The 25,778-nt window shown below is 56.8% G+C and overlaps 51 non-coding genes across 51 annotated transcripts; all 51 read right to left on the bottom strand.

The window, feature by feature from the left end:
• Positions 1-346: 346 nt before the first annotated feature.
• On the bottom strand, positions 347-465 carry LOC135592931 (5S ribosomal RNA). The gene has a single exon (XR_010479302.1). It is a non-coding gene; the product is annotated as a 5S ribosomal RNA (ribosomal RNA).
• A 350-nt stretch (positions 466-815) lies between these two features.
• Positions 816-934, bottom strand: LOC135592927 (5S ribosomal RNA). Its single transcript, XR_010479301.1, has one exon. It is a non-coding gene; the product is annotated as a 5S ribosomal RNA (ribosomal RNA).
• Positions 935-1,284: 350 nt separating this feature from the next.
• Positions 1,285-1,403, bottom strand: LOC135593452 (5S ribosomal RNA). Its single transcript, XR_010479604.1, has one exon. It is a non-coding gene; the product is annotated as a 5S ribosomal RNA (ribosomal RNA).
• A 350-nt stretch (positions 1,404-1,753) lies between these two features.
• LOC135593396 (5S ribosomal RNA) lies at positions 1,754-1,872 on the bottom strand. Its single transcript, XR_010479568.1, has one exon. It is a non-coding gene; the product is annotated as a 5S ribosomal RNA (ribosomal RNA).
• Positions 1,873-2,222: 350 nt separating this feature from the next.
• On the bottom strand, positions 2,223-2,341 carry LOC135592777 (5S ribosomal RNA). The gene has a single exon (XR_010479236.1). It is a non-coding gene; the product is annotated as a 5S ribosomal RNA (ribosomal RNA).
• A 350-nt stretch (positions 2,342-2,691) lies between these two features.
• Positions 2,692-2,810, bottom strand: LOC135589122 (5S ribosomal RNA). The gene has a single exon (XR_010476606.1). It is a non-coding gene; the product is annotated as a 5S ribosomal RNA (ribosomal RNA).
• A 350-nt stretch (positions 2,811-3,160) lies between these two features.
• Positions 3,161-3,279, bottom strand: LOC135592922 (5S ribosomal RNA). The gene has a single exon (XR_010479300.1). It is a non-coding gene; the product is annotated as a 5S ribosomal RNA (ribosomal RNA).
• Positions 3,280-3,629: 350 nt separating this feature from the next.
• Positions 3,630-3,748, bottom strand: LOC135592920 (5S ribosomal RNA). The gene has a single exon (XR_010479298.1). It is a non-coding gene; the product is annotated as a 5S ribosomal RNA (ribosomal RNA).
• Positions 3,749-4,098: 350 nt separating this feature from the next.
• On the bottom strand, positions 4,099-4,217 carry LOC135593394 (5S ribosomal RNA). The gene has a single exon (XR_010479566.1). It is a non-coding gene; the product is annotated as a 5S ribosomal RNA (ribosomal RNA).
• Positions 4,218-4,567: 350 nt separating this feature from the next.
• Positions 4,568-4,686, bottom strand: LOC135592766 (5S ribosomal RNA). The gene has a single exon (XR_010479234.1). It is a non-coding gene; the product is annotated as a 5S ribosomal RNA (ribosomal RNA).
• Positions 4,687-5,036: 350 nt separating this feature from the next.
• LOC135592915 (5S ribosomal RNA) lies at positions 5,037-5,155 on the bottom strand. Its single transcript, XR_010479294.1, has one exon. It is a non-coding gene; the product is annotated as a 5S ribosomal RNA (ribosomal RNA).
• A 350-nt stretch (positions 5,156-5,505) lies between these two features.
• LOC135592911 (5S ribosomal RNA) lies at positions 5,506-5,624 on the bottom strand. Its single transcript, XR_010479293.1, has one exon. It is a non-coding gene; the product is annotated as a 5S ribosomal RNA (ribosomal RNA).
• A 350-nt stretch (positions 5,625-5,974) lies between these two features.
• On the bottom strand, positions 5,975-6,093 carry LOC135593448 (5S ribosomal RNA). The gene has a single exon (XR_010479602.1). It is a non-coding gene; the product is annotated as a 5S ribosomal RNA (ribosomal RNA).
• Positions 6,094-6,443: 350 nt separating this feature from the next.
• LOC135593385 (5S ribosomal RNA) lies at positions 6,444-6,562 on the bottom strand. The gene has a single exon (XR_010479564.1). It is a non-coding gene; the product is annotated as a 5S ribosomal RNA (ribosomal RNA).
• A 350-nt stretch (positions 6,563-6,912) lies between these two features.
• Positions 6,913-7,031, bottom strand: LOC135592763 (5S ribosomal RNA). The gene has a single exon (XR_010479232.1). It is a non-coding gene; the product is annotated as a 5S ribosomal RNA (ribosomal RNA).
• A 350-nt stretch (positions 7,032-7,381) lies between these two features.
• Positions 7,382-7,500, bottom strand: LOC135589116 (5S ribosomal RNA). The gene has a single exon (XR_010476604.1). It is a non-coding gene; the product is annotated as a 5S ribosomal RNA (ribosomal RNA).
• A 350-nt stretch (positions 7,501-7,850) lies between these two features.
• On the bottom strand, positions 7,851-7,969 carry LOC135592908 (5S ribosomal RNA). Its single transcript, XR_010479290.1, has one exon. It is a non-coding gene; the product is annotated as a 5S ribosomal RNA (ribosomal RNA).
• Positions 7,970-8,319: 350 nt separating this feature from the next.
• LOC135592904 (5S ribosomal RNA) lies at positions 8,320-8,438 on the bottom strand. Its single transcript, XR_010479287.1, has one exon. It is a non-coding gene; the product is annotated as a 5S ribosomal RNA (ribosomal RNA).
• Positions 8,439-8,788: 350 nt separating this feature from the next.
• On the bottom strand, positions 8,789-8,907 carry LOC135592897 (5S ribosomal RNA). The gene has a single exon (XR_010479285.1). It is a non-coding gene; the product is annotated as a 5S ribosomal RNA (ribosomal RNA).
• A 350-nt stretch (positions 8,908-9,257) lies between these two features.
• On the bottom strand, positions 9,258-9,376 carry LOC135593446 (5S ribosomal RNA). Its single transcript, XR_010479601.1, has one exon. It is a non-coding gene; the product is annotated as a 5S ribosomal RNA (ribosomal RNA).
• Positions 9,377-9,725: 349 nt separating this feature from the next.
• LOC135593382 (5S ribosomal RNA) lies at positions 9,726-9,844 on the bottom strand. Its single transcript, XR_010479563.1, has one exon. It is a non-coding gene; the product is annotated as a 5S ribosomal RNA (ribosomal RNA).
• Positions 9,845-10,194: 350 nt separating this feature from the next.
• Positions 10,195-10,313, bottom strand: LOC135592760 (5S ribosomal RNA). The gene has a single exon (XR_010479231.1). It is a non-coding gene; the product is annotated as a 5S ribosomal RNA (ribosomal RNA).
• A 350-nt stretch (positions 10,314-10,663) lies between these two features.
• Positions 10,664-10,782, bottom strand: LOC135588830 (5S ribosomal RNA). Its single transcript, XR_010476497.1, has one exon. It is a non-coding gene; the product is annotated as a 5S ribosomal RNA (ribosomal RNA).
• Positions 10,783-11,167: 385 nt separating this feature from the next.
• On the bottom strand, positions 11,168-11,286 carry LOC135593512 (5S ribosomal RNA). Its single transcript, XR_010479669.1, has one exon. It is a non-coding gene; the product is annotated as a 5S ribosomal RNA (ribosomal RNA).
• Positions 11,287-12,045: 759 nt separating this feature from the next.
• On the bottom strand, positions 12,046-12,164 carry LOC135592756 (5S ribosomal RNA). The gene has a single exon (XR_010479228.1). It is a non-coding gene; the product is annotated as a 5S ribosomal RNA (ribosomal RNA).
• A 350-nt stretch (positions 12,165-12,514) lies between these two features.
• LOC135593377 (5S ribosomal RNA) lies at positions 12,515-12,633 on the bottom strand. Its single transcript, XR_010479559.1, has one exon. It is a non-coding gene; the product is annotated as a 5S ribosomal RNA (ribosomal RNA).
• Positions 12,634-12,983: 350 nt separating this feature from the next.
• LOC135592736 (5S ribosomal RNA) lies at positions 12,984-13,102 on the bottom strand. The gene has a single exon (XR_010479218.1). It is a non-coding gene; the product is annotated as a 5S ribosomal RNA (ribosomal RNA).
• Positions 13,103-13,452: 350 nt separating this feature from the next.
• On the bottom strand, positions 13,453-13,571 carry LOC135593428 (5S ribosomal RNA). The gene has a single exon (XR_010479586.1). It is a non-coding gene; the product is annotated as a 5S ribosomal RNA (ribosomal RNA).
• Positions 13,572-13,921: 350 nt separating this feature from the next.
• LOC135592894 (5S ribosomal RNA) lies at positions 13,922-14,040 on the bottom strand. The gene has a single exon (XR_010479284.1). It is a non-coding gene; the product is annotated as a 5S ribosomal RNA (ribosomal RNA).
• Positions 14,041-14,390: 350 nt separating this feature from the next.
• Positions 14,391-14,509, bottom strand: LOC135593444 (5S ribosomal RNA). The gene has a single exon (XR_010479600.1). It is a non-coding gene; the product is annotated as a 5S ribosomal RNA (ribosomal RNA).
• A 350-nt stretch (positions 14,510-14,859) lies between these two features.
• On the bottom strand, positions 14,860-14,978 carry LOC135593373 (5S ribosomal RNA). Its single transcript, XR_010479558.1, has one exon. It is a non-coding gene; the product is annotated as a 5S ribosomal RNA (ribosomal RNA).
• A 350-nt stretch (positions 14,979-15,328) lies between these two features.
• Positions 15,329-15,447, bottom strand: LOC135592700 (5S ribosomal RNA). Its single transcript, XR_010479198.1, has one exon. It is a non-coding gene; the product is annotated as a 5S ribosomal RNA (ribosomal RNA).
• A 350-nt stretch (positions 15,448-15,797) lies between these two features.
• On the bottom strand, positions 15,798-15,916 carry LOC135589109 (5S ribosomal RNA). The gene has a single exon (XR_010476603.1). It is a non-coding gene; the product is annotated as a 5S ribosomal RNA (ribosomal RNA).
• A 350-nt stretch (positions 15,917-16,266) lies between these two features.
• Positions 16,267-16,385, bottom strand: LOC135592890 (5S ribosomal RNA). Its single transcript, XR_010479283.1, has one exon. It is a non-coding gene; the product is annotated as a 5S ribosomal RNA (ribosomal RNA).
• A 350-nt stretch (positions 16,386-16,735) lies between these two features.
• LOC135592887 (5S ribosomal RNA) lies at positions 16,736-16,854 on the bottom strand. Its single transcript, XR_010479282.1, has one exon. It is a non-coding gene; the product is annotated as a 5S ribosomal RNA (ribosomal RNA).
• Positions 16,855-17,204: 350 nt separating this feature from the next.
• Positions 17,205-17,323, bottom strand: LOC135592882 (5S ribosomal RNA). The gene has a single exon (XR_010479281.1). It is a non-coding gene; the product is annotated as a 5S ribosomal RNA (ribosomal RNA).
• Positions 17,324-17,673: 350 nt separating this feature from the next.
• On the bottom strand, positions 17,674-17,792 carry LOC135593442 (5S ribosomal RNA). Its single transcript, XR_010479599.1, has one exon. It is a non-coding gene; the product is annotated as a 5S ribosomal RNA (ribosomal RNA).
• A 349-nt stretch (positions 17,793-18,141) lies between these two features.
• LOC135593371 (5S ribosomal RNA) lies at positions 18,142-18,260 on the bottom strand. The gene has a single exon (XR_010479555.1). It is a non-coding gene; the product is annotated as a 5S ribosomal RNA (ribosomal RNA).
• Positions 18,261-18,610: 350 nt separating this feature from the next.
• Positions 18,611-18,729, bottom strand: LOC135592660 (5S ribosomal RNA). The gene has a single exon (XR_010479179.1). It is a non-coding gene; the product is annotated as a 5S ribosomal RNA (ribosomal RNA).
• A 350-nt stretch (positions 18,730-19,079) lies between these two features.
• LOC135588826 (5S ribosomal RNA) lies at positions 19,080-19,198 on the bottom strand. Its single transcript, XR_010476495.1, has one exon. It is a non-coding gene; the product is annotated as a 5S ribosomal RNA (ribosomal RNA).
• A 385-nt stretch (positions 19,199-19,583) lies between these two features.
• Positions 19,584-19,702, bottom strand: LOC135593509 (5S ribosomal RNA). The gene has a single exon (XR_010479668.1). It is a non-coding gene; the product is annotated as a 5S ribosomal RNA (ribosomal RNA).
• A 759-nt stretch (positions 19,703-20,461) lies between these two features.
• On the bottom strand, positions 20,462-20,580 carry LOC135592632 (5S ribosomal RNA). The gene has a single exon (XR_010479165.1). It is a non-coding gene; the product is annotated as a 5S ribosomal RNA (ribosomal RNA).
• Positions 20,581-20,930: 350 nt separating this feature from the next.
• LOC135593367 (5S ribosomal RNA) lies at positions 20,931-21,049 on the bottom strand. The gene has a single exon (XR_010479554.1). It is a non-coding gene; the product is annotated as a 5S ribosomal RNA (ribosomal RNA).
• A 350-nt stretch (positions 21,050-21,399) lies between these two features.
• Positions 21,400-21,518, bottom strand: LOC135592631 (5S ribosomal RNA). The gene has a single exon (XR_010479159.1). It is a non-coding gene; the product is annotated as a 5S ribosomal RNA (ribosomal RNA).
• Positions 21,519-21,868: 350 nt separating this feature from the next.
• On the bottom strand, positions 21,869-21,987 carry LOC135588822 (5S ribosomal RNA). Its single transcript, XR_010476492.1, has one exon. It is a non-coding gene; the product is annotated as a 5S ribosomal RNA (ribosomal RNA).
• A 385-nt stretch (positions 21,988-22,372) lies between these two features.
• On the bottom strand, positions 22,373-22,491 carry LOC135593505 (5S ribosomal RNA). The gene has a single exon (XR_010479667.1). It is a non-coding gene; the product is annotated as a 5S ribosomal RNA (ribosomal RNA).
• A 1,173-nt stretch (positions 22,492-23,664) lies between these two features.
• LOC135592613 (5S ribosomal RNA) lies at positions 23,665-23,783 on the bottom strand. The gene has a single exon (XR_010479152.1). It is a non-coding gene; the product is annotated as a 5S ribosomal RNA (ribosomal RNA).
• A 350-nt stretch (positions 23,784-24,133) lies between these two features.
• Positions 24,134-24,252, bottom strand: LOC135592576 (5S ribosomal RNA). Its single transcript, XR_010479140.1, has one exon. It is a non-coding gene; the product is annotated as a 5S ribosomal RNA (ribosomal RNA).
• Positions 24,253-24,602: 350 nt separating this feature from the next.
• LOC135593363 (5S ribosomal RNA) lies at positions 24,603-24,721 on the bottom strand. Its single transcript, XR_010479551.1, has one exon. It is a non-coding gene; the product is annotated as a 5S ribosomal RNA (ribosomal RNA).
• A 350-nt stretch (positions 24,722-25,071) lies between these two features.
• LOC135588820 (5S ribosomal RNA) lies at positions 25,072-25,190 on the bottom strand. Its single transcript, XR_010476491.1, has one exon. It is a non-coding gene; the product is annotated as a 5S ribosomal RNA (ribosomal RNA).
• Positions 25,191-25,540: 350 nt separating this feature from the next.
• LOC135593360 (5S ribosomal RNA) lies at positions 25,541-25,659 on the bottom strand. The gene has a single exon (XR_010479550.1). It is a non-coding gene; the product is annotated as a 5S ribosomal RNA (ribosomal RNA).
• Between the last annotated feature and the right edge of the window lie 119 nt (positions 25,660-25,778).

Here is a 25,778-nt window from a genome sequence, read left to right as displayed (position 1 = left end):
CGGGTGCTTCGTCCCTCGCCTATGTGCACGTCGCGGTCGGCGCATCAACGTCCGTAGCCTCTTGCCCGTCACGAAATTGTCGGCGCTTTCACGAACGATCACGAAATCCCTATTGGAAGCTCTCTCCGAGCCCTAGCCCAACGACCGCGTATCGGTCACGGCAAGCTCGCACCGAAACCATCGACACTTTCTCGAACGATCTCGGAATCGCTATTGCGACCACAATCCGGAAAGCTCTTTCCGAGCCCCACGATACTGACTGCGTAGCGGTCACGGCAAATTCCGTGCCCGAAAACAATCGTCTCGGAGGTCTACGGAAGATGTTTCATATCTCGGGACGCAAAAAGGAGTGCAACACGAGGACTTCCCGGGGGGTCACCCATCCTAGTACTACTCTCGCCCAAGCACGCTTAACTTCGGAGTTCTGATGGGATCCGGTGGTTTAGTGCTGGTATGATCGCACCGGTTTCGGGTGCTTCATCCCAAGCCTATGTGCACGTCGCGGCCGGCGCATCAACGTCCGGAGCCTCTTGCCCGTAACGAAACCGCCGGTGCTTTCTCGAACGATCACGAAATCCCTATTGCAAGCTCTCTCCGAGCCCTAGCCCAATGACTGCGTATCGGTCACGGCAAGCTCGCGCCGAAACCATCGGCACTTTCTCGAACGATCTCGGAATCGCTATTGCGACCCCAATCTGGAAAGCACTTTTCGAGCCCCACGATACTGATTGTGGAGCGGTCACGGCAAATTCCGTGCCCGAAAACAATCGTCTCGGAGGTCTACGGAAGATGTTTCATATCTCGGGACGCAAAAAGGAGTGCAACACGAGGACTTCCCGGGGGGTCACCCATCCTAGTACTACTCTCGCCCAAGCACGCTTAACTTCGGAGTTCTGATGGGATCCGGTGGTTTAGTGCTGGTATGATCGCACCGGTTTCGGGTGCTTCATCCCAAGCCTATGTGCACGTCGCGGCCGGCGCATCAACGTCCGGAGCCTCTTGCCCGTAACGAAACCGCCGGTGCTTTCTCGAACGATCACGAAATCCCTATTGCAAGCTCTCTCCGAGCCCTAGCCCAATGACTGCGTATCGGTCACGGCAAGCTCGCGCCGAAACCATCGGCACTTTCTCGAACGATCTCGGAATCGCTATTGCGACCCCAATCTGGAAAGCACTTTTCGAGCCCCACGATACTGATTGTGGAGCGGTCACGGCAAATTCCGTGCCCGAAAACAATCGTCTCGGAGGTCTACGGGAGATGTTTCGTATCTCGGGATGCAAAAAGAAGTGCAACACGAGGACTTCCCGGGGGGTCACCCATCCTAGTACTCCCCTCGCCCAAGCACGCTTAACTTCGGAGTTCTAATGGGATCCGGTGGTTTAGTGCTGGTATGATCGCACCGGTTTCGGGTGCTTCGTCCCTCGCCTATGTGCACGTCGCGGCCGGCGCATCAACGTCCGGAGCCTCTTGCCCGTCATGAAACCGCCGGTGCTTTCTCGAACGATCACGAAATCCCTATTGCTAGCTCTCTCCGAGCCCTAGCCCAATGACTGCGTATCGGTCACGGCAAGCTCGCGCCGAAACCATCGGCACTTTCTCGAACGATCTCGGAATCGCTATTGCGACCCCAATCCGGAAAGCTCTTTCCGAGCCCCACGATACTGACTGCGTAGCGGTCACGGCAAATTCCGTGCCTGAAAACAATCGTCTCGGAGGTCTACGGGAGATGTTTCGTATCTCGGGATGCAAAAAGAAGTGCAACACGAGGACTTCCCGGGGGGTCACCCATCCTAGTACTCCTCTCGCCCAAGCACGCTTAACTTCGGAGTTCTGATGGGATCCGGTGGTTTAGTGCTGGTATGATCGCACCGGTTTCGGGTGCTTCGTCCCTCGCCTATGTGCACGTCGCGGTCGGCGCATCAACGTCCGTAGCCTCTTGCCCGTCACGAAATTGTCGGCGCTTTCACGAACGATCAGGAAATCCCTATTGGAAGCTCTCTCCGAGCCCTAGCCCAACGACCGCGTATCGGTAACGGCAAGCTCGCGCCGAAACCATCGGCACTTTCTCGAACGATCTCGGAATCGCTATTGCGACCCCAATCCCGAAAGCTCTTTCCGAGCCCCACGATACTGACTGCGTAGCGGTCACGGCAAATTCCGTGCCCGAAAACAATCGTCTCGGAGGTCTACGGGAGATGTTTCGTATCTCGGGATGCAAAAAGAAGTGCAACACGAGGACTTCCCGGGGGGTCACCCATCCTAGTACTACTCTCGCCCAAGCACGCTTAACTTCGGAGTTCTGATGGGATCCGGTGGTTTAGTGCTGGTATGATCGCACCGGTTTCGGGTGCTTCGTCCCTCGCCTATGTGCACGTCGCGGCCGGCGCATCAACGTCCGGAGCCTCTTGCCCGTCACGAAACCGCCGGTGCTTTCTCGAACGATCACGAAATCCCTATTGCTAGCTCTCTCCGAGCCCTAGCCCAATGACTGCGTATCGGTCACGGCAAGCTCGCGCCGAAACCATCGGCACTTTCTCGAACGATCTCGGAATCGCTATTGCGACCCCAATCCGGAAAGCTCTTTCCGAGCCCCACGATACTGACTGCGTAACGGTCATGGCAAATTCCGTGCCCGAAAACAATCGTCTCGGAGGTCTACGGGAGATGTTTCGTATCTCGGGATGCAAAAAGAAGTGCAACACGAGGACTTCCCGGGGGGTCACCCATCCTAGTACTCCTCTCGCCCAAGCATGCTTAACTTCGGAGTTCTAATGGGATCCGGTGGTTTAGTGCTGGTATGATCGCACCGGTTTCGGGTGCTTCGTCCCTCGCCTATGTGCATGTCGCGGTCGGCGCATCAACGTCCGTAGCCTCTTGCCCGTCACGAAATTGTCGGCGCTTTCACGAACGATCAGGAAATCCATATTGGAAGCTCTCTCCGAGCCCTAGCCCAACGACCGCGTATCGGTCACGGCAAGCTCGCGCCGAAACCATCGGCACTTTCTCGAACGATCTCGGAATCGCTATTGCGACCCCAATCCCGAAAGCTCTTTCCGAGCCCCACGATACTGACTGCGTAGTGGTCACGGCAAATTCCGTGCCCGAAAACAATCGTCTCGGAGGTCTACGGGAGATGTTTCGTATCTCAGGACGCAAAAAGGAGTGCAACACGAGGACTTCCCGGGGGGTCACCCATCCTAGTACTACTCTCGCCCAAGCACGCTTAACTTCGGAGTTCTGATGGGATCCGGTGGTTTAGTGCTGGTATGATCGCACCGGTTTCGGGTGCTTCGTCCCTCGCCTATGTGCACGTCGCGGCCGGCGCATCAACGTCCGGAGCTTCTTGCCCGTCACGAAACCGCCGGTGCTTTCTCGAACGATCACGAAATCCCTATTGCTAGCTCTCTCCGAGCCCTAGCCCAATGACTGCGTATCGGTCACGGCAAGCTCGCGCCGAAACCATCGGCACTTTCTCGAACGATCTCGGAATCGCTATTGCGACCCCAATCCGGAAAGCTCTTTCCGAGCCCCACGATACTGACTGCGTAGTGGTCACGGCAAATTCCGTGCCCGAAAACAATCGTCTCGGAGGTCTACGGGAGATGTTTCGTATCTCAGGACGCAAAAAGGAGTGCAACACGAGGACTTCCCGGGGGGTCACCCATCCTAGTACTACTCTCGCCCAAGCACGCTTAACTTCGGAGTTCTGATGGGATCCGGTGGTTTAGTGCTGGTATGATCGCACCGGTTTCGGGTGCTTCGTCCCTCGCCTATGTGCACGTCGCGGCCGGCGCATCAACGTCCGGAGCCTCTTGCCCGTCACGAAACCGCCGGTGCTTTCTCGAACGATCAGGAAATCCCTATTGGAAGCTCTCTCCGAGCCCTAGCCCAACGACCGCGTATCGGTCACGGCAAGCTCGCGCCGAAACCATCGGCACTTTCTCGAACGATCTCGGAATCGCTATTGCGACCCCAATCCGGAAAGCTCTTTCCGAGCCCCACGATACTGACTGCGTAGCGGTCACGGCAAATTTCGTGCCCGAAAACAATCGTCTCGGAGGTCTACGGGAGATGTTTCGTATCTCGGGATGCAAAAAGAAGTGCAACACGAGGACTTCCCGGGGGGTCACCCATCCTAGTACTCCTCTCGCCCAAGCACGCTTAACTTCGGAGTTCTGATGGGATCCGGTGGTTTAGTGCTGGTATGATCGCACCGGTTTCGGGTGCTTCGTCCCTCGCCTATGTGCACGTCGCGGTCGGCGCATCAACGTCCGTAGCCTCTTGCCCGTCACGAAATTGTCGGCGCTTTCACGAACGATCAGGAAATCCCTATTGGAAGCTCTCTCCGAGCCCTAGCCCAACGACCGCGTATCGGTCACGGCAAGCTCGCGCCGAAACCATCGGCACTTTCTCGAACGATCTCGGAATCGCTATTGCGACCCCAATCCCGAAAGCTCTTTCCGAGCCCCACGATACTGACTGCGTAGCGGTCACGGCAAATTCCGTGCCCGAAAACAATCGTCTCGGAGGTCTACGGGAGATGTTTCGTATCTCGGGATGCAAAAAGAAGTGCAACACGAGGACTTCCCGGGGGGTCACCCATCCTAGTACTACTCTCGCCCAAGCACGCTTAACTTCGGAGTTCTGATGGGATCCGGTGGTTTAGTGCTGGTATGATCGCACCGGTTTCGGGTGCTTCGTCCCTCGCCTATGTGCACGTCGCGGTCGGCGCATCAACGTCCGTAGCCTCTTGCCCGTCACGAAATTGTCGGCGCTTTCACGAACGATCACGAAATCCCTATTGGAAGCTCTCTCCGAGCCCTAGCCCAACGACCGCGTATCGGTCACGGCAAGCTCGCACCGAAACCATCGACACTTTCTCGAACGATCTCGGAATCGCTATTGCGACCACAATCCGGAAAGCTCTTTCCGAGCCCCACGATACTGACTGCGTAGCGGTCACGGCAAATTCCGTGCCCGAAAACAATCGTCTCGGAGGTCTACGGAAGATGTTTCATATCTCGGGACGCAAAAAGGAGTGCAACACGAGGACTTCCCGGGGGGTCACCCATCCTAGTACTACTCTCGCCCAAGCACGCTTAACTTCGGAGTTCTGATGGGATCCGGTGGTTTAGTGCTGGTATGATCGCACCGGTTTCGGGTGCTTCATCCCAAGCCTATGTGCACGTCGCGGCCGGCGCATCAACGTCCGGAGCCTCTTGCCCGTAACGAAACCGCCGGTGCTTTCTCGAACGATCACGAAATCCCTATTGCAAGCTCTCTCCGAGCCCTAGCCCAATGACTGCGTATCGGTCACGGCAAGCTCGCGCCGAAACCATCGGCACTTTCTCGAACGATCTCGGAATCGCTATTGCGACCCCAATCTGGAAAGCACTTTTCGAGCCCCACGATACTGATTGTGGAGCGGTCACGGCAAATTCCGTGCCCGAAAACAATCGTCTCGGAGGTCTACGGAAGATGTTTCATATCTCGGGACGCAAAAAGGAGTGCAACACGAGGACTTCCCGGGGGGTCACCCATCCTAGTACTACTCTCGCCCAAGCACGCTTAACTTCGGAGTTCTGATGGGATCCGGTGGTTTAGTGCTGGTATGATCGCACCGGTTTCGGGTGCTTCATCCCAAGCCTATGTGCACGTCGCGGCCGGCGCATCAACGTCCGGAGCCTCTTGCCCGTAACGAAACCGCCGGTGCTTTCTCGAACGATCACGAAATCCCTATTGCAAGCTCTCTCCGAGCCCTAGCCCAATGACTGCGTATCGGTCACGGCAAGCTCGCGCCGAAACCATCGGCACTTTCTCGAACGATCTCGGAATCGCTATTGCGACCCCAATCTGGAAAGCACTTTTCGAGCCCCACGATACTGATTGTGGAGCGGTCACGGCAAATTCCGTGCCCGAAAACAATCGTCTCGGAGGTCTACGGGAGATGTTTCGTATCTCGGGATGCAAAAAGAAGTGCAACACGAGGACTTCCCGGGGGGTCACCCATCCTAGTACTCCCCTCGCCCAAGCACGCTTAACTTCGGAGTTCTAATGGGATCCGGTGGTTTAGTGCTGGTATGATCGCACCGGTTTCGGGTGCTTCGTCCCTCGCCTATGTGCACGTCGCGGCCGGCGCATCAACGTCCGGAGCCTCTTGCCCGTCATGAAACCGCCGGTGCTTTCTCGAACGATCACGAAATCCCTATTGCTAGCTCTCTCCGAGCCCTAGCCCAATGACTGCGTATCGGTCACGGCAAGCTCGCGCCGAAACCATCGGCACTTTCTCGAACGATCTCGGAATCGCTATTGCGACCCCAATCCGGAAAGCTCTTTCCGAGCCCCACGATACTGACTGCGTAGCGGTCACGGCAAATTCCGTGCCTGAAAACAATCGTCTCGGAGGTCTACGGGAGATGTTTCGTATCTCGGGATGCAAAAAGAAGTGCAACACGAGGACTTCCCGGGGGGTCACCCATCCTAGTACTCCTCTCGCCCAAGCACGCTTAACTTCGGAGTTCTGATGGGATCCGGTGGTTTAGTGCTGGTATGATCGCACCGGTTTCGGGTGCTTCGTCCCTCGCCTATGTGCACGTCGCGGTCGGCGCATCAACGTCCGTAGCCTCTTGCCCGTCACGAAATTGTCGGCGCTTTCACGAACGATCAGGAAATCCCTATTGGAAGCTCTCTCCGAGCCCTAGCCCAACGACCGCGTATCGGTAACGGCAAGCTCGCGCCGAAACCATCGGCACTTTCTCGAACGATCTCGGAATCGCTATTGCGACCCCAATCCCGAAAGCTCTTTCCGAGCCCCACGATACTGACTGCGTAGCGGTCACGGCAAATTCCGTGCCCGAAAACAATCGTCTCGGAGGTCTACGGGAGATGTTTCGTATCTCGGGATGCAAAAAGAAGTGCAACACGAGGACTTCCCGGGGGGTCACCCATCCTAGTACTACTCTCGCCCAAGCACGCTTAACTTCGGAGTTCTGATGGGATCCGGTGGTTTAGTGCTGGTATGATCGCACCGGTTTCGGGTGCTTCGTCCCTCGCCTATGTGCACGTCGCGGCCGGCGCATCAACGTCCGGAGCCTCTTGCCCGTCACGAAACCGCCGGTGCTTTCTCGAACGATCACGAAATCCCTATTGCTAGCTCTCTCCGAGCCCTAGCCCAATGACTGCGTATCGGTCACGGCAAGCTCGCGCCGAAACCATCGGCACTTTCTCGAACGATCTCGGAATCGCTATTGCGACCCCAATCCGGAAAGCTCTTTCCGAGCCCCACGATACTGACTGCGTAACGGTCATGGCAAATTCCGTGCCCGAAAACAATCGTCTCGGAGGTCTACGGGAGATGTTTCGTATCTCGGGATGCAAAAAGAAGTGCAACACGAGGACTTCCCGGGGGGTCACCCATCCTAGTACTCCTCTCGCCCAAGCATGCTTAACTTCGGAGTTCTAATGGGATCCGGTGGTTTAGTGCTGGTATGATCGCACCGGTTTCGGGTGCTTCGTCCCTCGCCTATGTGCATGTCGCGGTCGGCGCATCAACGTCCGTAGCCTCTTGCCCGTCACGAAATTGTCGGCGCTTTCACGAACGATCAGGAAATCCCTATTGGAAGCTCTCTCCGAGCCCTAGCCCAACGACCGCGTATCGGTCACGGCAAGCTCGCGCCGAAACCATCGGCACTTTCTCGAACGATCTCGGAATCGCTATTGCGACCCCAATCCCGAAAGCTCTTTCCGAGCCCCACGATACTGACTGCGTAGTGGTCACGGCAAATTCCGTGCCCGAAAACAATCGTCTCGGAGGTCTACGGGAGATGTTTCGTATCTCAGGACGCAAAAAGGAGTGCAACACGAGGACTTCCCGGGGGGTCACCCATCCTAGTACTACTCTCGCCCAAGCACGCTTAACTTCGGAGTTCTGATGGGATCCGGTGGTTTAGTGCTGGTATGATCGCACCGGTTTCGGGTGCTTCGTCCCTCGCCTATGTGCACGTCGCGGCCGGCACATCAACGTCCGGAGCTTCTTGCCCGTCACGAAACCGCCGGTGCTTTCTCGAACGATCACGAAATCCCTATTGCTAGCTCTCTCCGAGCCCTAGCCCAATGACTGCGTATCGGTCACGGCAAGCTCGCGCCGAAACCATCGGCACTTTCTCGAACGATCTCGGAATCGCTATTGCGACCCCAATCCGGAAAGCTCTTTCCGAGCCCCACGATACTGACTGCGTAGTGGTCACGGCAAATTCCGTGCCCGAAAACAATCGTCTCGGAGGTCTACGGGAGATGTTTCGTATCTCAGGACGCAAAAAGGAGTGCAACACGAGGACTTCCCGGGGGGTCACCCATCCTAGTACTACTCTCGCCCAAGCACGCTTAACTTCGGAGTTCTGATGGGATCCGGTGGTTTAGTGCTGGTATGATCGCACCGGTTTCGGGTGCTTCGTCCCTCGCCTATGTGCACGTCGCGGCCGGCGCATCAACGTCCGGAGCCTCTTGCCCGTCACGAAACCGCCGGTGCTTTCTCGAACGATCACGAAATCCCTATTGCTAGCTCTCTCCGAGCCCTAGCCCAATGACTGCGTATCGGTCACGGCAAGCTCGCGCCGAAACCATCGGCACTTTCTCGAACGATCTCGGAATCGCTATTGCGACCCCAATCTGGAAAGCACTTTTCGAGCCCCACGATACTGATTGTGGAGCGGTCACGGCAAATTCCGTGCCCGAAAACAATCGTCTCGGAGGTCTACGGAAGATGTTTCATATCTCGGGACGCAAAAAGGAGTGCAACACGAGGACTTCCCGGGGGGTCACCCATCCTAGTACTACTCTCGCCCAAGCACGCTTAACTTCGGAGTTCTGATGGGATCCGGTGGTTTAGTGCTGGTATGATCGCACCGGTTTCGGGTGCTTCATCCCAAGCCTATGTGCACGTCGCGGCCGGCGCATCAACGTCCGGAGCCTCTTGCCCGTAACGAAACCGCCGGTGCTTTCTCGAACGATCACGAAATCCCTATTGCAAGCTCTCTCCGAGCCCTAGCCCAATGACTGCGTATCGGTCACGGCAAGCTCGCGCCGAAACCATCGGCACTTTCTCGAACGATCTCGGAATCGCTATTGCGACCCCAATCTGGAAAGCACTTTTCGAGCCCCACGATACTGATTGTGGAGCGGTCACGGCAAATTCCGTGCCCGAAAACAATCGTCTCGGAGGTCTACGGGAGATGTTTCGTATCTCGGGATGCAAAAAGAAGTGCAACACGAGGACTTCCCGGGGGGTCACCCATCCTAGTACTCCCCTCGCCCAAGCACGCTTAACTTCGGAGTTCTAATGGGATCCGGTGGTTTAGTGCTGGTATGATCGCACCGGTTTCGGGTGCTTCGTCCCTCGCCTATGTGCACGTCGCGGCCGGCGCATCAACGTCCGGAGCCTCTTGCCCGTCACGAAACCGCCGGTGCTTTCTCGAACGATCACGAAATCCCTATTGCTAGCTCTCTCCGACCCTAGCCCAATGACTGCGTATCGGTCACGGCAAGCTCGCGCCGAAACCATCGGCACTTTCTCGAACGATCTCGGAATCGCTATTGCGACCCCAATCCGGAAAGCTCTTTCCGAGCCCCACGATACTGACTGCGTAGCGGTCACGGCAAATTCCGTGCCCGAAAACAATCGTCTCGGAGGTCTACGGGAGATGTTTCGTATCTCGGGATGCAAAAAGAAGTGCAACACGAGGACTTCCCGGGGGGTCACCCATCCTAGTACTCCTCTCGCCCAAGCACGCTTAACTTCGGAGTTCTGATGGGATCCGGTGGTTTAGTGCTGGTATGATCGCACCGGTTTCGGGTGCTTCGTCCCTCGCCTATGTGCACGTCGCGGTCGGCGCATCAACGTCCGTAGCCTCTTGCCCGTCACGAAATTGTCGGCGCTTTCACGAACGATCAGGAAATCCCTATTGGAAGCTCTCTCCGAGCCCTAGCCCAACGACCGCGTATCGGTCACGGCAAGCTCGCGCCGAAACCATCGGCACTTTCTCGAACGATCTCGGAATCGCTATTGCGACCCCAATCCCGAAAGCTCTTTCCGAGCCCCACGATACTGACTGCGTAGCGGTCACGGCAAATTCCGTGCCCGAAAACAATCGTCTCGGAGGTCTACGGGAGATGTTTCGTATCTCGGGATGCAAAAAGAAGTGCAACACGAGGACTTCCCGGGGGGTCACCCATCCTAGTACTACTCTCGCCCAAGCACGCTTAACTTCGGAGTTCTGATGGGATCCGGTGGTTTAGTGCTGGTATGATCGCACCGGTTTCGGGTGCTTCGTCCCTCGCCTATGTGCACGTCGCGGCCGGCGCATCAACGTCCGGAGCCTCTTGCCCGTCACGAAACCGCCGGTGCTTTCTCGAACGATCACGAAATCCCTATTGCTAGCTCTCTCCGAGCCCTAGCCCAATGACTGCGTATCGGTCACGGCAAGCTCGCGCCGAAACCATCGGCACTTTCTCGAACGATCTCGGAATCGCTATTGCGACCCCAATCCGGAAAGCTCTTTCCGAGCCCCACGATACTGACTGCGTAACGGTCACGGCAAATTCCGTGCCCGAAAACAATCGTCTCGGAGGTCTACGGGAGATGTTTCGTATCTCGGGATGCAAAAAGAAGTGCAACACGAGGACTTCCCGGGGGGTCACCCATCCTAGTACTCCTCTCGCCCAAGCACGCTTAACTTCAGAGTTCTAATGGGATCCGGTGGTTTAGTGCTGGTATGATCGCACCGGTTTCGGGTGCTTCGTCCCTCGCCTATGTGCACGTCGCGGTCGGCGCATCAACGTCCGTAGCCTCTTGCCCGTCACGAAATTGTCAGCGCTTTCACGAACGATCAGGAAATCCCTATTGGAAGCTCTCTCCGAGCCCTAGCCCAACGACCGCGTATCGGTCACGGCAAGCTCGCGCCGAAACCATCGGCACTTTCTCGAACGATCTCGGAATCGCTATTGCGACCCCAATCCAAAAAGCTCTTTCCGAGCCCCACGATACTGACTGCGTAGCGGTCACGGCAAATTCCGTGCCCGAAAACAATCGTCTCGGAGGTCTAATTCCGTGCCCGAAAACAATCGTCTCGGATGTCTACGGGAGATGTTTCGTATCTCAGGACGCAAAAAGGAGTGCAACACGAGGACTTCCCGGGGGGTCACCCATCCTAGTACTACTCTCGCCCTAGCACGCTTAACTTCGGAGTTCTGATGGGATCCGGTGGCTTAGTGCTGGTATGATCGCACCGGTTTCGGGTGCTTCGTCCCTCGCCTATGTGCACGTCGCGGCCGGCGCATCAACGTCCGGAGCCTCTTGCCCGTCACGAAACCGCCGGTGCTTTCTCGAACGATCACGAAATCCCTATTGCTAGCTCTCTCCGAGCCCTAGCCCAATGACTGCGTATCGGTCACGGCAAGCTCGCGCCGAAACCATCGGCACTTTCTCGAACGATCTCGGAATCGCTATTGCGACCCCAATCCGGAAAGCTCTTTCCGAGCCCCACGATACTGGAGATGTTTACGGGAAATTCCGTGCCCGAAAACAATCGTCTCGGAGGTCTACGGGAGATGTTTCGTATCTCGGGATGCAAAAAGAAGTGCAACACGAGGACTTCCCGGGGGGTCACCCATCCTAGTACTACTCTCGCCCAAGCACCGGTTTCGGGTGCTTCGTCCCTCGCCTATGTGCACGTCGCGGTCGGCGCATCAACGTCCGTAGCCTCTTGCCCGTCACGAAATTGTCGGCGCTTTCACGAACGATCAGGAAATCCCTATTGGAAGCTCTCTCCGAGCCCTAGCCCAACGACCGCGTATCGGTCACGGCAAGCTCGCGCCGAAACCATCGGCACTTTCTCGAACGATCTCGGAATCGCTATTGCGACCCCAATCCCGAAAGCTCTTTCCGAGCCCCACGATACTGACTGCGTAGCGGTCACGGCAAATTCCGTGCCCGAAAACAATCGTCTCGGAGGTCTACGGGAGATGTTTCGTATCTCGGGATGCAAAAAGAAGTGCAACACGAGGACTTCCCGGGGGGTCACCCATCCTAGTACTACTCTCGCCCAAGCACGCTTAACTTCGGAGTTCTGATGGGATCCGGTGGTTTAGTGCTGGTATGATCGCACCGGTTTCGGGTGCTTCGTCCCTCGACTATGTGCACGTCGCGGCCGGCGCATCAACGTCCGGAGCCTCTTGCCCGTCACGAAACCGCCGGTGCTTTCTCGAACGATCACGAAATCCCTATTGCTAGCTCTCTCCGAGCCCTAGCCCAATGACTGCGTATCGGTCACGGCAAGCTCGCGCCGAAACCATCGGCACTTTCTCGAACGATCTCGGAATCGCTATTGCGACCCCAATCCGGAAAGCTCTTTCCGAGCCCCACGATACTGACTGCGTAGCGGTCACGGCAAATTCCGTGCCCGAAAACAATCGTCTCGGAGGTCTACGGGAGATGTTTCGTATCTCGGGATGCAAAAAGAAGTGCAACACGAGGACTTCCCGGGGGGTCACCCATCCTAGTACTCCTCTCGCCCAAGCACGCTTAACTTCGGAGTTCTGATGGGATCCGGTGGTTTAGTGCTGGTATGATCGCACCGGTTTCGGGTGCTTCGTCCCTCGCCTATGTGCACGTCGCGGTCGGCGCATCAACGTCCGTAGCCTCTTGCCCGTCACGAAATTGTCGGCGCTTTCACGAACGATCAGGAAATCCCTATTGGAAGCTCTCTCCGAGCCCTAGCCCAACGACCGCGTATCGGTCACGGCAAGCTCGCGCCGAAACCATCGGCACTTTCTCGAACGATCTCGGAATCGCTATTGCGACCCCAATCCCGAAAGCTCTTTCCGAGCCCCACGATACTGACTGCGTAGCGGTCACGGCAAATTCCGTGCCCGAAAACAATCGTCTCGGAGGTCTACGGGAGATGTTTCGTATCTCGGGATGCAAAAAGAAGTGCAACACGAGGACTTCCCGGGGGGTCACCCATCCTAGTACTACTCTCGCCCAAGCACGCTTAACTTCGGAGTTCTGATGGGATCCGGTGGTTTAGTGCTGGTATGATCGCACCGGTTTCGGGTGCTTCGTCCCTCGCCTATGTGCACGTCGCGGTCGGCGCATCAACGTCCGTAGCCTCTTGCCCGTCACGAAATTGTCGGCGCTTTCACGAACGATCACGAAATCCCTATTGGAAGCTCTCTCCGAGCCCTAGCCCAACGACCGCGTATCGGTCACGGCAAGCTCGCACCGAAACCATCGACACTTTCTCGAACGATCTCGGAATCGCTATTGCGACCACAATCCGGAAAGCTCTTTCCGAGCCCCACGATACTGACTGCGTAGCGGTCACGGCAAATTCCGTGCCCGAAAACAATCGTCTCGGAGGTCTACGGAAGATGTTTCATATCTCGGGACGCAAAAAGGAGTGCAACACGAGGACTTCCTGGGGGGTCACCCATCCTAGTACTACTCTCGCCCAAGCACGCTTAACTTCGGAGTTCTGATGGGATCCGGTGGTTTAGTGCTGGTATGATCGCACCGGTTTCGGGTGCTTCATCCCAAGCCTATGTGCACGTCGCGGCCGGCGCATCAACGTCCGGAGCCTCTTGCCCGTAACGAAACCGCCGGTGCTTTCTCGAACGATCACGAAATCCCTATTGCAAGCTCTCTCCGAGCCCTAGCCCAATGACTGCGTATCGGTCACGGCAAGCTCGCGCCGAAACCATCGGCACTTTCTCGAACGATCTCGGAATCGCTATTGCGACCCCAATCTGGAAAGCACTTTTCGAGCCCCACGATACTGATTGTGGAGCGGTCACGGCAAATTCCGTGCCCGAAAACAATCGTCTCGGAGGTCTACGGAAGATGTTTCATATCTCGGGACGCAAAAAGGAGTGCAACACGAGGACTTCCCGGGGGGTCACCCATCCTAGTACTACTCTCGCCCAAGCACGCTTAACTTCGGAGTTCTGATGGGATCCGGTGGTTTAGTGCTGGTATGATCGCACCGGTTTCGGGTGCTTCATCCCAAGCCTATGTGCACGTCGCGGCCGGCGCATCAACGTCCGGAGCCTCTTGCCCGTAACGAAACCGCCGGTGCTTTCTCGAACGATCACGAAATCCCTATTGCAAGCTCTCTCCGAGCCCTAGCCCAATGACTGCGTATCGGTCACGGCAAGCTCGCGCCGAAACCATCGGCACTTTCTCGAACGATCTCGGAATCGCTATTGCGACCCCAATCTGGAAAGCACTTTTCGAGCCCCACGATACTGATTGTGGAGCGGTCACGGCAAATTCCGTGCCCGAAAACAATCGTCTCGGAGGTCTACGGGAGATGTTTCGTATCTCGGGATGCAAAAAGAAGTGCAACACGAGGACTTCCCGGGGGGTCACCCATCCTAGTACTCCCCTCGCCCAAGCACGCTTAACTTCGGAGTTCTAATGGGATCCGGTGGTTTAGTGCTGGTATGATCGCACCGGTTTCGGGTGCTTCGTCCCTCGCCTATGTGCACGTCGCGGCCGGCGCATCAACGTCCGGAGCCTCTTGCCCGTCATGAAACCGCCGGTGCTTTCTCGAACGATCACGAAATCCCTATTGCTAGCTCTCTCCGAGCCCTAGCCCAATGACTGCGTATCGGTCACGGCAAGCTCGCGCCGAAACCATCGGCACTTTCTCGAACGATCTCGGAATCGCTATTGCGACCCCAATCCGGAAAGCTCTTTCCGAGCCCCACGATACTGACTGCGTAGCGGTCACGGCAAATTCCGTGCCTGAAAACAATCGTCTCGGAGGTCTACGGGAGATGTTTCGTATCTCGGGATGCAAAAAGAAGTGCAACACGAGGACTTCCCGGGGGGTCACCCATCCTAGTACTCCTCTCGCCCAAGCACGCTTAACTTCGGAGTTCTGATGGGATCCGGTGGTTTAGTGCTGGTATGATCGCACCGGTTTCGGGTGCTTCGTCCCTCGCCTATGTGCACGTCGCGGTCGGCGCATCAACGTCCGTAGCCTCTTGCCCGTCACGAAATTGTCGGCGCTTTCACGAACGATCAGGAAATCCCTATTGGAAGCTCTCTCCGAGCCCTAGCCCAACGACCGCGTATCGGTAACGGCAAGCTCGCGCCGAAACCATCGGCACTTTCTCGAACGATCTCGGAATCGCTATTGCGACCCCAATCCCGAAAGCTCTTTCCGAGCCCCACGATACTGACTGCGTAGCGGTCACGGCAAATTCCGTGCCCGAAAACAATCGTCTCGGAGGTCTACGGGAGATGTTTCGTATCTCGGGATGCAAAAAGAAGTGCAACACGAGGACTTCCCGGGGGGTCACCCATCCTAGTACTACTCTCGCCCAAGCACGCTTAACTTCGGAGTTCTGATGGGATCCGGTGGTTTAGTGCTGGTATGATCGCACCGGTTTCGGGTGCTTCGTCCCTCGCCTATGTGCACGTCGCGGCCGGCGCATCAACGTCTGGAGCCTCTTGCCCGTCACGAAACCGCCGGTGCTTTCTCGAACGATCACGAAATCCCTATTGCTAGCTCTCTCCGAGCCCTAGCCCAATGACTGCGTATCGGTCACGGCAAGCTCGCGCCGAAACCATCGGCACTTTCTCGAACGATCTCGGAATCGCTATTGCGACCCCAATCCGGAAAGCTCTTTCCGAGCCCCACGATACTGACTGCGTAACGGTCATGGCAAATTCCGTGCCCGAAAACAATCGTCTCGGAGGTCTACGGGAGATGTTTCGTATCTCGGGATGCAAAAAGAAGTGCAACACGAGGACTTCCCGGGGGGTCACCCATCCTAGTACTCCTCTCGCCCAAGCATGCTTAACTTCGGAGTTCTAATGGGATCCGGTGGTTTAGTGCTGGTATGATCGCACCGGTTTCGGGTGCTTCGTCCCTCGCCTATGTGCATGTCGCGGTCGGCGCATCAACGTCCGTAGCCTCTTGCCCGTCACGAAATTGTCGGCGCTTTCACGAACGATCAGGAAATCCCTATTGGAAGCTCTCTCCGAGCCCTAGCCCAACGACCGCGTATCGGTCACGGCAAGCTCGCGCCGAAACCATCGGCACTTTCTCGAACGATCTCGGAATCGCTATTGCGACCCCAATCCCGAAAGCTCTTTCCGAGCCCCACGATACTGACTGCGTAGTGGTCACGGCAAATTCCGTGCCCGAAAACAATCGTCTCGGAGGTCTACGGGAGATGTTTCGTATCTCAGGACGCAAAAAGGAGTGCAACACGAGGACTTCCCGGGGGGTCACCCATCCTAGTACTACTCTCGCCCAAGCACGCTTAACTTCGGAGTTCTGATGGGATCCGGTGGTTTAGTGCTGGTATGATCGCACCGGTTTCGGGTGCTTCGTCCCTCGCCTATGTGCACGTCGCGGCCGGCGCATCAACGTCCGGAGCTTCTTGCCCGTCACGAAACCGCCGGTGCTTTCTCGAACGATCACGAAATCCCTATTGCTAGCTCTCTCCGAGCCCTAGCCCAATGACTGCGTATCGGTCACGGCAAGCTCGCGCCGAAACCATCGGCACTTTCTCGAACGATCTCGGAATCGCTATTGCGACCCCAATCCGGAAAGCTCTTTCCGAGCCCCACGATACTGACTGCGTAGTGGTCACGTTAAATTCCGTGCCCGAAAACAATCGTCTCGGAGGTCTACGGGAGATGTTTCGTATCTCAGGACGCAAAAAGGAGTGCAACACGAGGACTTCCCGGGGGGTCACCCATCCTAGTACTACTCTCGCCCAAGCACGCTTAACTTCGGAGTTCTGATGGGATCCGGTGGTTTAGTGCTGGTATGATCGCACCGGTTTCGGGTGCTTCGTCCCTCGCCTATGTGCACGTCGCGGCCGGCGCATCAACGTCCGGAGCCTCTTGCCCGTCACGAAACCGCCGGTGCTTTCTCGAACGATCACGAAATCCCTATTGCTAGCTCTCTCCGAGCCCTAGCCCAATGACTGCGTATCGGTCACGGCAAGCTCGCGCCGAAACCATCGGCACTTTCTCGAACGATCTCGGAATCGCTATTGCGACCCCAATCTGGAAAGCACTTTTCGAGCCCCACGATACTGATTGTGGAGCGGTCACGGCAAATTCCGTGCCCGAAAACAATCGTCTCGGAGGTCTACGGAAGATGTTTCATATCTCGGGACGCAAAAAGGAGTGCAACACGAGGACTTCCCGGGGGGTCACCCATCCTAGTACTACTCTCGCCCAAGCACGCTTAACTTCGGAGTTCTGATGGGATCCGGTGGTTTAGTGCTGGTATGATCGCACCGGTTTCGGGTGCTTCATCCCAAGCCTATGTGCACGTCGCGGCCGGCGCATCAACGTCCGGAGCCTCTTGCCCGTAACGAAACCGCCGGTGCTTTCTCGAACGATCACGAAATCCCTATTGCAAGCTCTCTCCGAGCCCTAGCCCAATGACTGCGTATCGGTCACGGCAAGCTCGCGCCGAAACCATCGGCACTTTCTCGAACGATCTCGGAATCGCTATTGCGACCCCAATCTGGAAAGCACTTTTCGAGCCCCACGATACTGATTGTGGAGCGGTCACGGCAAATTCCGTGCCCGAAAACAATCGTCTCGGAGGTCTACGGGAGATGTTTCGTATCTCGGGATGCAAAAAGAAGTGCAACACGAGGACTTCCCGGGGGGTCACCCATCCTAGTACTCCCCTCGCCCAAGCACGCTTAACTTCGGAGTTCTAATGGGATCCGGTGGTTTAGTGCTGGTATGATCGCACCGGTTTCGGGTGCTTCGTCCCTCGCCTATGTGCACGTCGCGGCCGGCGCATCAACGTCCGGAGCCTCTTGCCCGTCACGAAACCGCCGGTGCTTTCTCGAACGATCACGAAATCCCTATTGCTAGCTCTCTCCGACCCTAGCCCAATGACTGCGTATCGGTCACGGCAAGCTCGCGCCGAAACCATCGGCACTTTCTCGAACGATCTCGGAATCGCTATTGCGACCCCAATCCGGAAAGCTCTTTCCGAGCCCCACGATACTGACTGCGTAGCGGTCACGGCAAATTCCGTGCCCGAAAACAATCGTCTCGGAGGTCTACGGGAGATGTTTCGTATCTCGGGATGCAAAAAGAAGTGCAACACGAGGACTTCCCGGGGGGTCACCCATCCTAGTACTCCTCTCGCCCAAGCACGCTTAACTTCGGAGTTCTGATGGGATCCGGTGGTTTAGTGCTGGTATGATCGCACCGGTTTCGGGTGCTTCGTCCCTCGCCTATGTGCACGTCGCGGTCGGCGCATCAACGTCCGTAGCCTCTTGCCCGTCACGAAATTGTCGGCGCTTTCACGAACGATCAGGAAATCCCTATTGGAAGCTCTCTCCGAGCCCTAGCCCAACGACCGCGTATCGGTCACGGCAAGCTCGCGCCGAAACCATCGGCACTTTCTCGAACGATCTCGGAATCGCTATTGCGACCCCAATCCCGAAAGCTCTTTCCGAGCCCCACGATACTGACTGCGTAGCGGTCACGGCAAATTCCGTGCCCGAAAACAATCGTCTCGGAGGTCTACGGGAGATGTTTCGTATCTCGGGATGCAAAAAGAAGTGCAACACGAGGACTTCCCGGGGGGTCACCCATCCTAGTACTACTCTCGCCCAAGCACGCTTAACTTCGGAGTTCTGATGGGATCCGGTGGTTTAGTGCTGGTATGATCGCACCGGTTTCGGGTGCTTCGTCCCTCGCCTATGTGCACGTCGCGGCCGGCGCATCAACGTCCGGAGCCTCTTGCCCGTCACGAAACCGCCGGTGCTTTCTCGAACGATCACGAAATCCCTATTGCTAGCTCTCTCCGAGCCCTAGCCCAATGACTGCGTATCGGTCACGGCAAGCTCGCGCCGAAACCATCGGCACTTTCTCGAACGATCTCGGAATCGCTATTGCGACCCCAATCCGGAAAGCTCTTTCCGAGCCCCACGATACTGACTGCGTAACGGTCACGGCAAATTCCGTGCCCGAAAACAATCGTCTCGGAGGTCTACGGGAGATGTTTCGTATCTCGGGATGCAAAAAGAAGTGCAACACGAGGACTTCCCGGGGGGTCACCCATCCTAGTACTCCTCTCGCCCAAGCACGCTTAACTTCAGAGTTCTAATGGGATCCGGTGGTTTAGTGCTGGTATGATCGCACCGGTTTCGGGTGCTTCGTCCCTCGCCTATGTGCACGTCGCGGTCGGCGCATCAACGTCCGTAGCCTCTTGCCCGTCACGAAATTGTCAGCGCTTTCACGAACGATCAGGAAATCCCTATTGGAAGCTCTCTCCGAGCCCTAGCCCAACGACCGCGTATCGGTCACGGCAAGCTCGCGCCGAAACCATCGGCACTTTCTCGAACGATCTCGGAATCGCTATTGCGACCCCAATCCAAAAAGCTCTTTCCGAGCCCCACGATACTGACTGCGTAGCGGTCACGGCAAATTCCGTGCCCGAAAACAATCGTCTCGGAGGTCTAATTCCGTGCCCGAAAACAATCGTCTCGGATGTCTACGGGAGATGTTTCGTATCTCAGGACGCAAAAAGGAGTGCAACACGAGGACTTCCCGGGGGGTCACCCATCCTAGTACTACTCTCGCCCTAGCACGCTTAACTTCGGAGTTCTGATGGGATCCGGTGGCTTAGTGCTGGTATGATCGCACCGGTTTCGGGTGCTTCGTCCCTCGCCTATGTGCACGTCGCGGCCGGCGCATCAACGTCCGGAGCCTCTTGCCCGTCACGAAACCGCCGGTGCTTTCTCGAACGATCACGAAATCCCTATTGCTAGCTCTCTCCGAGCCCTAGCCCAATGACTGCGTATCGGTCACGGCAAGCTCGCGCCGAAACCATCGGCACTTTCTCGAACGATCTCGGAATCGCTATTGCGACCCCAATCCGGAAAGCTCTTTCCGAGCCCCACGATACTGGAGATGTTTACGGGAAATTCCGTGCCCGAAAACAATCGTCTCGGAGGTCTACGGGAGATGTTTCGTATCTCGGGATGCAAAAAGAAGTGCAACACGAGGACTTCCCGGGGGGTCACCCATCCTAGTACTACTCTCGCCCAAGCACCGGTTTCGGGTGCTTCGTCCCTCGCCTATGTGCACGTCGCGGTCGGCGCATCAACGTCCGTAGCCTCTTGCCCGTCACGAAATTGTCGGCGCTTTCACGAACGATCAGGAAATCCCTATTGGAAGCTCTCTCCGAGCCCTAGCCCAACGACCGCGTATCGGTCACGGCAAGCTCGCGCCGAAACCATCGGCACTTTCTCGAACGATCTCGGAATCGCTATTGCGACCCCAATCCCGAAAGCTCTTTCCGAGCCCCACGATACTGACTGCGTAGCGGTCACGGCAAATTCCGTGCCCGAAAACAATCGTCTCGGAGGTCTACGGGAGATGTTTCGTATCTCGGGATGCAAAAAGAAGTGCAACACGAGGACTTCCCGGGGGGTCACCCATCCTAGTACTACTCTCGCCCAAGCACGCTTAACTTCGGAGTTCTGATGGGATCCGGTGGTTTAGTGCTGGTATGATCGCACCGGTTTCGGGTGCTTCGTCCCTCGACTATGTGCACGTCGCGGCCGGCGCATCAACGTCCGGAGCCTCTTGCCCGTCACGAAACCGCCGGTGCTTTCTCGAACGATCACGAAATCCCTATTGCTAGCTCTCTCCGAGCCCTAGCCCAATGACTGCGTATCGGTCACGGCAAGCTCGCGCCGAAACCATCGGCACTTTCTCGAACGATCTCGGAATCGCTATTGCGACCCCAATCCGGAAAGCTCTTTCCGAGCCCCACGATACTGACTGCGTAGCGGTCACGGCAAATTCCGTGCCCGAAAACAATCGTCTCGGAGGTCTACGGGAGATGTTTCGTATCTCGGGATGCAAAAAGAAGTGCAACACGAGGACTTCCCGGGGGGTCACCCATCCTAGTACTCCTCTCGCCCAAGCACGCTTAACTTCGGAGTTCTGATGGGATCCGGTGGTTTAGTGCTGGTATGATCGCACCGGTTTCGGGTGCTTCGTCCCTCGCCTATGTGCACGTCGCGGTCGGCGCATCAACGTCCGTAGCCTCTTGCCCGTCACGAAATTGTCGGCGCTTTCACGAACGATCAGGAAATCCCTATTGGAAGCTCTCTCCGAGCCCTAGCCCAACGACCGCGTATCGGTCACGGCAAGCTCGCGCCGAAACCATCGGCACTTTCTCGAACGATCTCGGAATCGCTATTGCGACCCCAATCCCGAAAGCTCTTTCCGAGCCCCACGATACTGACTGCGTAGCGGTCACGGCAAATTCCGTGCCCGAAAACAATCGTCTCGGAGGTCTACGGGAGATGTTTCGTATCTCGGGATGCAAAAAGAAGTGCAACACGAGGACTTCCCGGGGGGTCACCCATCCTAGTACTACTCTCGCCCAAGCACGCTTAACTTCGGAGTTCTGATGGGATCCGGTGGTTTAGTGCTGGTATGATCGCACCGGTTTCGGGTGCTTCGTCCCTCGCCTATGTGCACGTCGCGGCCGGCGCATCAACGTCCGGAGCCTCTTGCCCGTCACGAAACCGCCGGTGCTTTCTCGAACGATCACGAAATCCCTATTGCTAGCTCTCTCCGAGCCCTAGCCCAATGACTGCGTATCGGTCACGGCAAGCTCGCGCCGAAACCATCGGCACTTTCTCGAACGATCTCGGAATCGCTATTGCGACCCCAATCCGGAAAGCTCTTTCCGAGCCCCACGATACTGACTGCGTAACGGTCACGGCAAATTCCGTGCCCGAAAACAATCGTCTCGGAGGTCTACGGGAGATGTTTCGTATCTCGGGATGCAAAAAGAAGTGCAACACGAGGACTTCCCGGGGGGTCACCCATCCTAGTACTCCTCTCGCCCAAGCACGCTTAACTTCAGAGTTCTAATGGGATCCGGTGGTTTAGTGCTGGTATGATCGCACCGGTTTCGGGTGCTTCGTCCCTCGCCTATGTGCACGTCGCGGTCGGCGCATCAACGTCCGTAGCCTCTTGCCCGTCACGAAATTGTCAGCGCTTTCACGAACGATCAGGAAATCCCTATTGGAAGCTCTTTCCGAGCCCTAGCCCAACGACCGCGTATCGGTCACGGCAAGCTCGCGCCGAAACCATCGGCACTTTCTCGAACGATCTCGGAATCGCTATTGCGACCCCAATCCAAAAAGCTCTTTCCGAGCCCCACGATACTGACTGCGTAGCGGTCACGGCAAATTCCGTGCCCGAAAACAATCGTCTCGGAGGTCTAATTCCGTGCCCGAAAACAATCGTCTCGGATGTCTACGGGAGATGTTTCGTATCTCAGGACGCAAAAAGGAGTGCAACACGAGGACTTCCCGGGGGGTCACCCATCCTAGTACTACTCTCGCCCTAGCACGCTTAACTTCGGAGTTCTGATGGGATCCGGTGGCTTAGTGCTGGTATGATCGCACCGGTTTCGGGTGCTTCGTCCCTCGCCTATGTGCACGTCGCGGCCGGCGCATCAACGTCCGGAGCCTCTTGCCCGTCACGAAACCGCCGGTGCTTTCTCGAACGATCACGAAATCCCTATTGCTAGCTCTCTCCGAGCCCTAGCCCAATGACTGCGTATCGGTCACGGCAAGCTCGCGCCGAAACCATCGGCACTTTCTCGAACGATCTCGGAATCGCTATTGCGACCCCAATCCGGAAAGCTCTTTCCGAGCCCCACGATACTGGAGATGTTTACGGGAAATTCCGTGCCCGAAAACAATCGTCTCGGAGGTCTACGGGAGATGTTTCGTATCTCGGGATGCAAAAAGAAGTGCAACACGAGGACTTCCCGGGGGGTCACCCATCCTAGTACTACTCTCGCCCAAGCACCGGTTTCGGGTGCTTCGTCCCTCGCCTATGTGCACGTCGCGGTCGGCGCATCAACGTCCGTAGCCTCTTGCCCGTCACGAAATTGTCGGCGCTTTCACGAACGATCAGGAAATCCCTATTGGAAGCTCTCTCCGAGCCCTAGCCCAACGACCGCGTATCGGTCACGGCAAGCTCGCGCCGAAACCATCGGCACTTTCTCGAACGATCTCGGAATCGCTATTGCGACCCCAATCCCGAAAGCTCTTTCCGAGCCCCACGATACTGACTGCGTAGCGGTCACGGCAAATTCCGTGCCCGAAAACAATCGTCTCGGAGGTCTACGGGAGATGTTTCGTATCTCGGGATGCAAAAAGAAGTGCAACACGAGGACTTCCCGGGGGGTCACCCATCCTAGTACTACTCTCGCCCAAGCACCGGTTTCGGGTGCTTCGTCCCTCGCCTATGTGCACGTCGCGGTCGGCGCATCAACGTCCGTAGCCTCTTGCCCGTCACGAAATTGTCGGCGCTTTCACGAACGATCAGGAAATCCCTATTGGAAGCTCTCTCCGAGCCCTAGCCCAACGACCGCGTATCGGTCACGGCAAGCTCGCGCCGAAACCATCGGCACTTTCTCGAACGATCTCGGAATCGCTATTGCGACCCCAATCCCGAAAGCTCTTTCCGAGCCCCACGATACTGACTGCGTAGCGGTCACGGCAAATTCCGTGCCCGAAAACAATCGTCTCGGAGGTCTACGGGAGATGTTTCGTATCTCGGGATGCAAAAAGAAGTGCAACACGAGGACTTCCCGGGGGGTCACCCATCCTAGTACTACTCTCGCCCAAGCACGCTTAACTTCGGAGTTCTGATGGGATCCGGTGGTTTAGTGCTGGTATGATCGCACCGGTTTCGGGTGCTTCGTCCCTCGCCTATGTGCACGTCGCGGCCGGCGCATCAACGTCCGGAGCCTCTTGCCCGTCACGAAACCGCCGGTGCTTTCTCGAACGATCACGAAATCCCTATTGCTAGCTCTCTCCGAGCCCTAGCCCAATGACTGCGTATCGGTCACGGCAAGCTCGCGCCGAAACCATCGGCACTTTCTCGAACGATCTCGGAATCGCTATTGCGACCCCAATCCGGAAAGCTCTTTCCGAGCCCCACGATACTGACTGCGTAGCGGTCACGGCAAATTCCGTGCCCGAAAACAATCGTCTCGGAGGTCTACGGGAGATGTTTCGTATCTCGGGATGCAAAAAGAAGTGCAACACGAGGACTTCCCGGGGGGTCACCCATCCTAGTACTACTCTCGCCCAAGCACGCTTAACTTCGGAGTTCTGATGGGATCCGGTGGTTTAGTGCTGGTATGATCGCACCGGTTTCGGGTGCTTCGTCCCTCGCCTATGTGCACGTCGCGGCCGGCGCATCAACGTCCGTAGCCTCTTGCCCGTCACGAAATTGTCGGCGCTTTCACGAACGATCAGGAAATCCCTATTGCTAGCTCTCTCCGAGCCCTAGCCCAATGACTGCGTATCGGTCACGGCAAGCTCGCGCCGAAACCATCGGCACTTTCTCGAACGATCTCGGAATCGCTATTGCGACCCCAATCCGGAAAGCTCTTTCCGAGCCCCACGATACTGACTGCGTAGCGGTCACGGCAAATTCCGTGCCCGAAAACAATCGTCTCGGAGGTCTACGGGAGATGTTTCGTATCTCGGGATGCAAAAAGAAGTGCAACACGAGGACTTCCCGGGGGGTCACCCATCCTAGTACTCCTCTCGCCCAAGCACGCTTAACTTCGGAGTTCTGATGGGATCCGGTGGTTTAGTGCTGGTATGATCGCACCGGTTTCGGGTGCTTCGTCCCTCGCCTATGTGCACGTCGCGGCCGGCGCATCAACGTCCGGAGCCTCTTGCCCGTCACGAAACCGCCGGTGCTTTCTCGAACGATCACGAAATCCCTATTGCTAGCTCTCTCCGAGCCCTAGCCCAATGACTGCGTATCGGTCACGGCAAGCTCGCGCCGAAACCATCGGCACTTTCTCGAACGATCTCGGAATCGCTATTGCGACCCCAATCCGGAAAGCTCTTTCCGAGCCCCACGATACTGACTGCGTAGCGGTCACGGCAAATTCCGTGCCCGAAAACAATCGTCTCGGAGGTCTACGGGAGATGTTTCGTATCTCGGGATGCAAAAAGAAGTGCAACACGAGGACTTCCCGGGGGGTCACCCATCCTAGTACTCCTCTCGCCCAAGCACGCTTAACTTCAGAGTTCTAATGGGATCCGGTGGTTTAGTGCTGGTATGATCGCACCGGTTTCGGGTGCTTCGTCCCTCGCCTATGTGCACGTCGCGGTCGGCGCATCAACGTCCGTAGCCTCTTGCCCGTCACGAAATTGTCGACGCTTTCACGAACGATCAGGAAATCCCTATTGGAAGCTCTCTCCGAGCCCTAGCCCAACGACCGCGTATCGGTCACGGCAAGCTCGCGCCGAAACCATCGGCACTTTCTCGAACGATCTCGGAATCGCTATTGCGACCCCAATCCCGAAAGCTCTTTCCGAGCCCCACGATACTGACTGCGTAGCGGTCACGGCAAATTCCGTGCCCGAAAACAATCGTCTCGGAGGTCTACGGGAGATGTTTCGTATCTCGGGATGCAAAAAGAAGTGCAACACGAGGACTTCCCGGGGGGTCACCCATCCTAGTACTCCTCTCGCCCAAGCACGCTTAACTTCGGAGTTCTGATGGGATCCGGTGGTTTAGTGCTGGTATGATCGCACCGGTTTCGGGTGCTTCGTCCCTCGCCTATGTGCACGTCGCGGCCGGCGCATCAACGTCCGTAGCCTCTTGCCCGTCACGAAATTGTCGGCGCTTTCACGAACGATCAGGAAATCCCTATTG

The sequence above is a fragment of the Musa acuminata genome, chromosome BXJ1-1 (genome assembly GCF_036884655.1).
Source record: "Musa acuminata AAA Group cultivar baxijiao chromosome BXJ1-1, Cavendish_Baxijiao_AAA, whole genome shotgun sequence".
NCBI lineage: Eukaryota > Viridiplantae > Streptophyta > Magnoliopsida > Zingiberales > Musaceae > Musa > Musa acuminata.
The sequence above is the reverse complement of the archived record's forward strand: the minus strand, read 5'-3'. Positions and strand labels throughout refer to the sequence as shown.